At 42.7% G+C, this 10,453-nt stretch overlaps 1 pseudogene; it reads right to left on the reverse strand.

Moving 5' to 3' along the window:
* Positions 1-9,022, reverse strand: part of LOC130934365 (alpha-L-arabinofuranosidase 2-like) — a 36,569-nt pseudogene extending 27,547 nt beyond the window's left edge.
* Positions 9,023-10,453: the final 1,431 nt, after the last annotated feature.

Raw genomic sequence — 10,453 nt, forward strand, 5'->3', positions numbered from 1 at the left:
TCAACTGAGGAGTGGGAAGACATTGAATAACACTGCTCAAAGTAGCAAAAAGTCAATAAAGGAACAATTGACAGAGGATGGCCAAACCACTATCCAAAATTCCTCTGAGGACAGTAAGAGCCCAGAGAGGAATACTATTGGCGTTCAAACGCCAGAAAAGGGGGGAAAGCTGGCGTTAAACGCCCATTCTCTGCCCAGTTCTGGTGTTCAAACGCCAGAAAAGGGGGAAAAGTTGGCGTTAAACGCCCATTTTCCACCCAATCCTGGCATTCAAACGCCAGAGGGGAACCAGACACCTGCGAGTGCTGATAGTAACCCCTCTAAAAAGGCTTCTCCAACCACTTCTGTAAGGAATAAACCTGCAGCAACCAAGGTTGAAGAATATAAAGCCAAGATGCCCTATCCTCAGAAACTCCGCCAAGCGAAACAGGATAAGCAATTTGCCCGCTTTGCAGACTATCTAAGGACTCTGGAAATAAAGATTCCGTTTGCAGAGGCACTTGAGCAAATACCTTCTTATGCTAAATTCATGAAGGAAATCTTAAGCCATAAGAAGGATTGGAGAGAAACTGAAAAAGTATTTCTCACTGAAGAATGCAGTGCAGTCATTCTGAAAAGCTTACCAGAAAAGCTTCAAGATCCAGGAAGCTTTATGATACCATGTACATTAGAAGGTGCTTGCACCAAGACAGCCCTGTGTGACCTTGGAGCAAGCATCAATCTAATACCTGCATCCACTATCAGGAAGCTTGGGTTGACTGAAGAAGTCAAACCAACCCGGATATGCCTCCAACTTGCTAATGGCTCCATTAAATATCCATCAGGCATAATTGAGGACATGTTGTCAAGGTTGGGCCATTTGCCTTTCCAACTGACTTTGTAGTGCTGGAAATGGAAGAGCACAAGAGTGCAACTCTCATTCTAGGAAGACCTTTCCTAGCAACTGGACGAACTCTCATTGATGTACAAAAAGGGGAAGTAACCCTGAGAGTCAATGAGGATGAGTTCAAGTTGAATGCTGTAAAAGCTATGCAGCATCCAGACACATCAAATGACTGCATGTGCGCTGACATTATTGACTCTTTGGTGGAAGAGATCAATATGACTGAAAGTCTAGAATCAGAGCTTGAGGACATCTTCAAGGATGCTCAGCCTGATCAGGAAGGACCAGAGAAAACAAAAGAATTTTTGAAAATTCCTCAGGAGGAGGATAAGCCTCCCAAACCTGAACTCAAACCACTACCACCATCCCTGAAGTATGCATTTCTGGGAGAGGGTGACACTTTTCCAGTGATTATAAGCTCTGCTTTAAATCCACAGGAAGAGGAAGCACTGATTCAAGTGCTAAGGACACACAAGACAGCTCTTGGGTGGTCCATAAGTGATCTTAAGGGCATTAGCCCAGCAAGATGCATGCACAAGATCCTATTGGAGGATAATGCCAAACCAGTGGTCCAACCACAAAGGCGGCTAAATCCAGCCATGAAGGAGGTGGTGCAGAAGGAGGTCACTAAATTACTAGAGGCTGGAATTATTTATCCTATTTCTGATAGCCCCTGGGTGAGCCCTGTCCAAGTTGTCCCCAAGAAGGGAGGCATGACAGTAGTTCATAATGAAAAAAATGAACTGGTTCCTACAAGAACAGTCACAGGGTGGCGCATGTGCATTGACTACAGAAGGCTCAATACAGCCACCAGAAAGGATCATTTTCCTTTGCCATTCATAGACCAAATGCTAGAAAGACTAGCTGGTCATGATTATTATTGCTTTTTGGATGGCTATTCAGGCTACAACCAAATTACAGTAGACCCTCAGGACCAAGAGAAAACAACATTCACTTGTCCCTCTGGCGTGTTTGCCTACAGGAGAATGCCTTTTGGTTTGTGTAATGCTCCTGCAACTTTTCAGAGATGCATGTTATCCATCTTCTCTGATATGGTGGAGAAATTCCTAGAAGTCTTCATGGATGACTTCTCAGTATATGGAGACTCATTCAGCTCCTGTCTTAATCACCTAGCACTCGTCCTGAAAAGGTGCCAAGAGACTAACCTGGTTTTAAATTGGGAGAAATGTCACTTTATGGTAACTGAAGGAATTGTCCTTGGGCATAAAATTTCAAGCAAGGGAATAGAGGTGGATAAAGCAAAGGTAGAGGTAATTGAAAAATTACCACCACCTGCCAATGTTAAGGCAATCAGAAGCTTTCTGGGGCATGCAGGATTCTATAGAAGGTTTATAAAGGATTTTTCGAAAATTGCAAAACCTCTGAGCAACCTGCTAGCTGCTGACACACCATTTGTGTTTGACACACAGTGTCTGCAGGCATTTGAGACCCTGAAAGCTAAGCTGGTCACAGCACCAGTCATCTCTGCACCAGACTGGACATTGCCATTCGAACTAATGTGTGATGCCAGTGACCATGCTATTGGTGCAGTGTTGGGACAGAGGCATAACAAGCTTCTGCATGTCATTTACTATGCCAGTCGTGTTCTAAATGATGCACAGAAGAATTACACAACCACAGAAAAAGAGTTACTTGCAGTGGTCTATGCCATTGACAAGTTTAGATCCTATCTAGTAGGGTCAAAGGTGATTGTGTACACTGACCATGCTGCTCTTAAGTACTTACTCACAAAGCAGGATTCAAAACCCAGGCTCATAAGATGGGTGTTGCTTCTGCAAGAGTTTGATATAGAAATAAGAGACAGAAAAGGGACAGAGAACCAAGTAGCTGATCATCTGTCCCGAATAGAACCAGTAGCTGGGGCGTCCCTCCCTTCTACTGAGATCTCTGAGACTTTCCCAGATGAGCAACTCTTTGCCATTCAGGAAGCTCCATGGTTTGCAGATATTGTAAATTACAAAGCTGTGAGGTTCATACCCCAGGAGTACAGTAGGGTGCAAAGAAAGAAATTAATTTCAGATGCCAAGTACTACCTATGGGATGAGCCATATCTCTTTAAGAGATGTGCAGACGGAATAATCCGCAGATGTGTACCCAGAGAGGAAGCACAAAGGATCCTATGGCACTTCCATGGATCACAGTATGGGGGACATTTTGGAAGTGAGCGAACAGCCACTAAGGTCCTCCAATGTGGCTTCTACTGGCCTACTCTCTATAGAGATGCCCGAGAGTTTGTGCGTAACTGTGACAGCTGCCAAAGAGCTGGTAACTTACCTCACGGATACGCCATGCCTCAACAAGGGATCTTAGAGATTGAATTGTTTGATGTATGGGGGATTGACTTCATGGGTCCGTTCCCACCATCATACTCAAACACTTACATTCTGGTGGCAGTGGACTATGTATCTAAGTGGGTAGAAGCAATTGCTACACCCACTAATGATACTAAGACCGTGCTGAAATTCCTTCAGAAACACATCTTCAGCAGATTTGGTGTTCCCAGAGTCCTAATCAGTGATGGGGGTACTCATTTCTGCAATAAACAGCTCTACTATGCTATGTTCCGATATGGAATTAGCCACAAAGTGGCAACCCCGTATCATCCACAGACAAATGGGCAAGCTGAAGTCTCTAACAGAGAGCTAAAAAGAATCCTAGAACGGACTGTAATTGCCCGTAGAAAGGATTGGGCAAAGAGCTTGGATGATGCTCTGTGGGCATACAGAACAGCATTCAAGACTCCAATAGGAACCTCTCCATACCAACTTGTGTATGGCAAGGCCTGTGATCTGCCCGTGGAACTGGAACATAAAGCCTACTGGGCAACCAGATTCCTAAACCTGGATGCTAAGTTAGCTGGTGAAAAAAGATTGCTCCAGCTAAATGAGCTAGATGAATTTAGACTCAGTGCCTTTGAAAATACAAAGATTTATAAGAAAAAGGGAAAGAAGTGGCATGACAAGAAGTTGTCATCCAGAGTCTTTGAGCCAGGACAAAAAGTTCTGCTCTTCAACTCTAGGCTCAGATTGTTCCCAGGAAAACTTAAATCCCGCTAGAGGGGTCCGTATGTGATTACAGGAGTATCACCATATGGATATGTTGAGCTTCGGGATACTGATTCTGACAAGAAGTTCATTGTTAATGGACAGAGGATCAAGCATTATCTTGAAAGCAATTTTGAGCAAGAATGCTCAAAACTGAGACTTGAGTGATTTTCAGTGAAGGTCCAGCTAAAGACAATAAAGAAGTGCTTGCTGGGAGGCAACCCAGTGATTAGAAGGGTATCTGTTCTGTTTAATCAAGGTTTGATACATATTCTTAAAGGGCAATTATCAAAATTGAAGGAATTCACAGAGTTACAGAAGGATTAAGTGCGAAAAGCAGAGAAAAAGAGCTTACTGGCGAAAAAACGCCAGTAAGGGGTACTTTGGGCGTTAAACGTCAGAATGGGCACCATTCTGGGCGTTTAACGCCAGGTGTGCAGCATCCTGGGCGTTTAGCAAAACGCCTAGTGATAAAGGGATTTCTGGCGTTTAACGCCAGCCAGGATACCTGGCTGGGCGTTAAACGCCCAAATAGGCCAACAAATGGGCGTTAAACGCCAGAATGGATACCATTCTGGGCGTTTAACGCCAGAAAGGCAGGGGGAGGAGATTTTGTTCCCACTTCAAATTTTTTCAAACTTTCTTGTTTTAATCCATATTTTTTTACATAAACACATTACAAACTTTCATCATTCACCTTCCAATTTCAAAAATTAGAATCTTCTTCAAATCTATTTCAAATCCTTTCCTAGACTCTTTCAAAAACTCAATTATCTCCTCAAATTTTTTTCTATATCTTCTCAAATCTCCTTCCAATTTTCGAAAATTTCTCCTCCTCTCCTATTTAAACACGTTCGGCCACCCTCCTTCCCCACACCATTCAAATTTGCTCTCCTCCTCTCTCCCCTCTTTGCCTTCTTTTGCTTGAGGACAAGCAAACCTCTAAGTTTGGTGTGCTTTCCGTGATCACTAGGCTAAGATTTATCAAGATCATGGCTCCTAGGGGAAAACAAACCAATTCAAGAGGCAATAAAGAGAATAATCCAAAGGATGTTTGGAGTCAAGAGAAGTTCTTAACCAAAGAACATGCAGACCATTACCACAAAATAATGGGTCTGAGGTCAGTGATCCCGGAAGTCAAATTCAATCTGAAAGAAGATGAATATCCGGAGATCCAAGAGCAAATTCGAAACAGAGGATGGGAAGTTCTAACCAACCCTGAGACAAAGGTTGGAAGGAACATGGTTCAGGAATTCTACTCAAATCTGTGGCTGACAGATAAGTAGAGAATGACTGGAACTGCTTTTCATACCTACAGAACCATGGTCAGAGGGAGAATTATTTACTTCCATCTGGACAAAATAAGAGAGGTCTTCAAATTGCCTCAACTGCAAGATGATCCTGAATCCTTTAATAGGAGGATGGTGAGAGCAGATAAAGGGTTGGATCAAGTTCTAGAGGACATATGCCTCCCTGGAACTAAATGGATAACCAATTCAAAAGGTGTCCCAAATCAACTCAAGAGGGGAGACCTCAAACCAATTGCAAGAGGTTGGCTAGACTTTATTGGGCGTTCCATATTACCCACTAGCAACCGTTCTGAGGTTACTATCAAGAGAGCAGTGATGATTCATTGCATTATGCTTGGAAAAGAAGTGGAGGTTCATCATCTGATTGCTTGTAAGATCTACACAATTGCAAATAAGAATTCCACTGAAGCCAAACTGGCTTACCCAAGCTTGATCTCCTTGCTCTGTAAAGAGGCTGGGGTAAAAATGGGAGTAGATGAATTCATACCCATTGAACATCCAATCACCAAGAAGTCAATGGAAGGACAAATGCAAGACAACTCTATCAAAAAGAGGGCGCAGGAGTTCCTCCCTGAATTTCTTGAAATTGACTACTGGGCCAGCCTAGAAGCATCTATCACCAAGTTGCAAGAAACTATGGAGCAACTTAAGGAAGAACAGCAGAATCAGAACTGCATGCTCTGCAAATTGCTGAAGGAACAAGAGAAGCAGGGGCGTGAACTTCAAGAGATGAAACGCCAAAAGCTCTCCCCTCAAGTGGAGGGAGCATCCACTTCTCAAAATCAAGGTTGTTGAGTCCTAACTCTGTGATAACCTCTATCATTAGGAGCCTATTTAAATTTTTTGTTTTCTATTACTATTAGTCTTATCTTATATCTATTTTTGAGTCTTGTTCTTAATTCATGATTAAAAAAAAATTTAATTTAAAGTTCATGTCTTAAGGCTATGAATGTCCTATGAATCCATCACCTCTCTTAAATGAAAAATGCTTTAATCACAAAAGAACAAGAAGTACAGGATTTCGAATTCATCTCTAAAACTAGTTGAATTAGTTTGATGTGGTGACAATACTTTTTGTTTTTTGAATGAATGCTTGAACAGTGCATATGTCTTTTGAATTTGTTGTTTTAAGAATGTTAAAATTGTTGGCTCTTGAAAGAATGATGGAAAGGGAGAACTGTTATTGAGGATCTGAAAAATCATCAAATTGATTCTTGAAGCAAGAAAAAGCAGTGAATGAAAAAAAAAAACGAAAAAAAAGAAGAAGAAAAAGAAAGAAATAAAGTTGTGATCCAAGGCAAAAAGAGTGTGCTTAAGAACCCTGGACACCTCTAATTGGGGACTCTAGCAAAGCTGAGTCACAATCTGAAAAGGTTCACCCAAGTATGTGTTTGTGGCATGTATGTATCCGGTGGTAATACTAGAAGACAGAGTGCTTTGGGCCACAGCCGAGACTCATACAATAGCTATGTTCAAGAATCATCATACTTAACTAGGAGAATCAATAACACTATCTGAGTTCTGAGTTCCTATGAATGCCAATCATTCTGAACTTCAAAGGATAAAGCGAGATGCCAAAACTGTTCGGAAGCAAAAAGCTACTAGTCCCGCTCATCTAATTGGAGCTAAGTTTCTTTGATATTTTGGAGTCTATAGTATATTCTCTTCGTTTTATTCTATTTTGATTTTCAGTTGCTTGGGGACAAGCAACAATTTAAGTTTGGTGTTGTGATGAGCGGATAATTTATACGCTTTTTGGCATTATTCTCAGTATGTTTTTAGTATAATTTAGTTAGTTTTTATTACATTTTCATTAGTTTTTAGTTAAAATTTACTTTTCTGGGCTTTACTATGAGTTTGTGTGTTTTTCTGTGATTTCAGGTATTTTCTGGCTGAAATTGAGGGATCTGAGCAAAAATCTGATTCAGAGGCTAAAAGGACTGCAGATGCTGTTGGATTCTGACCTCCCTGCACTCGAAGTGGATTTTCTGGAGCTACAGAAGCCCAATTGGCGCGCTCTCAACAGCGTTAGAAAGTAGACATCCTGGGCTTTCCAGCAATATATAATAGTTTATACTTTGCCCGAGATTTGATGGCCCAAACCGGCGTTGCAAATCAGCTTCAGAATTCCCAGCGTTTAACGCTGGAACTGGCATAAAAATTGGAGTTAAACGCCCAAACTGGCACAAAAGCTGGCGTTTAACTCCAAGAAGAGTCTCTACACGAAAATGCTTCAATGCTTAGCCTAAGCACACACCAAGTGGGCCCGGAAGTGGATTTTTCTGTCATTTACTCATTTCTGTAAATCCTAGGTTACTAGTTCACTATTAATAGGATCTTTTGACATTGTATCTGTACCTCATGACACTTTACACGTTTCTCATTGTATCTTCTACAGCATGAGTCTCTAAACCCCATGGTTGGGGGTGAGGAGCTCTGCTGTGTCTTGATGGATTAATGCAATTACTACTGTTTTTCATTCAATCATGCTTGCTTCCATTCTAAGATATCACTTGTTCTTAACCCTGATGAATGTGATGATCCGTGACACTCATCATCATTCTCAACTATGAATGTGTGCCTGACAACCACCTCCGTTCTACCTTAGATTGAGTAGATATCTCTTGGATTCTTTAATCGGAATCTTCGTGGTATAAGCTAGAATTGATGGCGGCATTTAAGAGAATCCGGAAGGTCTAAACCTTGTCTGTGGTATTCTGAGTAGGATTCAATGATTGAATGACTGTGACGAGCTTCAAACTCCTGAGGGCTGGGCGTTAGTGACAGATGCAAAAGAATCACTGGATTCTATTCCAACCCAATTGAGAACCGACAGATGATTAGCCGTGCTGTGACAGAGCGCGTTGAACATTTTCACTGAGAGGATGGGAGGTAGCCATTGACAACGGTGAAACCCTACATACAGCTTGCCATGGAAGGAGCCTTGCGTGTTTGAAGAAGAAGACAGTAGGAAAGCAGAGGTTCAGAAGACAGAGCATCTCCAAAACCTCAACCTGTTCTCCATTACTGAAAAACAAGTACTTATTTCATGTTTTTTTGCTTTTTACAATCAACCCTGATAATTATTGATATCCTGACTAAGAGTTACAAGATAACCATAGCTTGCTTCAAGCCGACAATCTCTGTGGGATCGACCCTTACTCACGTAAGGTATTACTTGGACGACCCAGTGCACTTGCTGGTTAGTTGTGCGGGATTGCAAAAGTGTGATTGCAATTTCGTGCACCAGCCTACTAGCAACTCATCAATGTACGCGGGCGCGCGCGCCCTTACATGATGCCGCCACTCTAGGCCTTTGCCCCGAGAGTTGGGCATGCATCAAGCCCACTCTAAGCCTCAGGCCCAACTCCATGTACGCGTGCGCGCACTGTACGCGCACGCGCCCTTGTATAATCTGCCAATCCACGCTAGAGCGCGCTGCACGCTCACGCGTGGATCTCTATTTTTTCTCAATGTACGCGGACGCGCAGGGTGCGCGCCCGCGTCGATTCAAATTAGGGGATAACCCTAACACGCGACGAGCGCTGCGCAGTCGCGCACTTCCCCCCTTCACACCATTTCTATCTTCTTCTTCCCACTTCGGCCGCCGCTGTTGCTCCATCGGCAGCCACCACCGGACGGCCACCCTCTCTTCCTCTATCATCACCACCCAACCTCTCTCTCTCTCTCTCTCTCCCTCTCACTCATCCAGTTCACCTCACCGCCGCGGCAACCGCCGTCGCCGCTACCACCGCGGCCGCCATCCTTCCCCATCAACCCCACTCATTCTCTCTCTCATCCATTCACTTCGGTCTTTCTCTCTCTCTCATCCACTCACTCTCTCCTCTTCCTTTCGGTCACACCACCGCAGCCGGCCATCTTCGCCGCCACCGTCCACGGCGGTGCGAGCTTCTGCCTCTGCCACTCCAATCCCAATTCTCCTTTCCTTTATAGTTCCTCTCCCGCTCCCAGGTCCCTTTTCATACTCTGTTTGTTTTTAACTGTTCAAATTTTGATTAGCTTCTGTAATTTTCTGTTAATTAGTTAGAATTTGAGTTCTGCATGTTAGGATTAGTTAGAAATAATTACGGTTAGGTAGCTAGGGCTGGATAGAGGATTCTAGGCCTGATAAGTGCTCTGTTTGTGTTTATTTTCTGCTTGTTCATTTGGTTGCTAAGTGCCACGTTTGAGTTGCTCTGTGTGCATTCTGTGTTCCCTGGAGGCTATCTTGTTGTTGCTTTGAATAAATGATATTGTAATCTTGATTGTTTGTGCCATTTTGCAATCCGGGAACGTCCAATTTTAAGCCGAGATGCTGCCCAATTTTCGAGAAATTTAATTTCATTTTGATCTCTATTACGAATTTGGGCTACCTTTCGTTGTTTTCGACTTCCGGGATTTGCATGATATGCTGTGACCATGATTTGTATGCTTGAAATGTTCACCTCTCATCATGCTCCTAATTTTTAACATCATTTCTTTTTCTCTAACTCACTGCCCCCTTTCCTTCCCAACTTGCATTTTAACTCTTTTAACCATTCTTTGAGTATTGATGATGAACATACTTATTCTTTATGAATTGTGCTCATTAGTGAACATTGAATTCTTGGGATATGGCTGTGTTCTCTGTTCTTATTTGTTGGCCATATTTCAAGTCCCACTCACATCATGTTTGCTTGTCATCTATTCTTACATCTTGATTGTGCTTTCCTTGCTTTGTGCTACATGCTTAATTGCTTATATTCTATTATATTTCTTTTTCAGGATGTCGGATAAAGGAAAGGCTATAGCTACCTCTTCCAAGAAAAGGAAACACTCTACCCCCTCTATTCCCTCCATTTACAAGAATTATGCTACGAATCCTCTAAATGACGAAGAAAAAGAAAATCAGCTGTTACCTTCTACTGACCCGACCAAGTTCCCCAATCTCTACTGTGAGCTTCGACTTTCCAAGTATCGGACAACAAAACTTAATACCGAGAAGAAGCTTGTTCTCCCCAATGATGTCCGACGGTCCATTACTAGTCGGATCCTTGAGTTGGGTATAGACTTTGTTGACCGAGATTTGGGGGATATCAACATATCTTGGGTGAAGGAATTTTATTGCAACTTCTTCCGTCCGACTTTGGATTCGGTTCAGTTGAGGGGTAGAGAGATCATGATTACTGAGACTGCCATAGAGGAGGCTTTACAGT

The sequence above is a fragment of the Arachis stenosperma genome, chromosome 6 (genome assembly GCF_014773155.1).
Source record: "Arachis stenosperma cultivar V10309 chromosome 6, arast.V10309.gnm1.PFL2, whole genome shotgun sequence".
NCBI classification, from domain to species: Eukaryota; Viridiplantae; Streptophyta; class Magnoliopsida; order Fabales; family Fabaceae; genus Arachis; species Arachis stenosperma.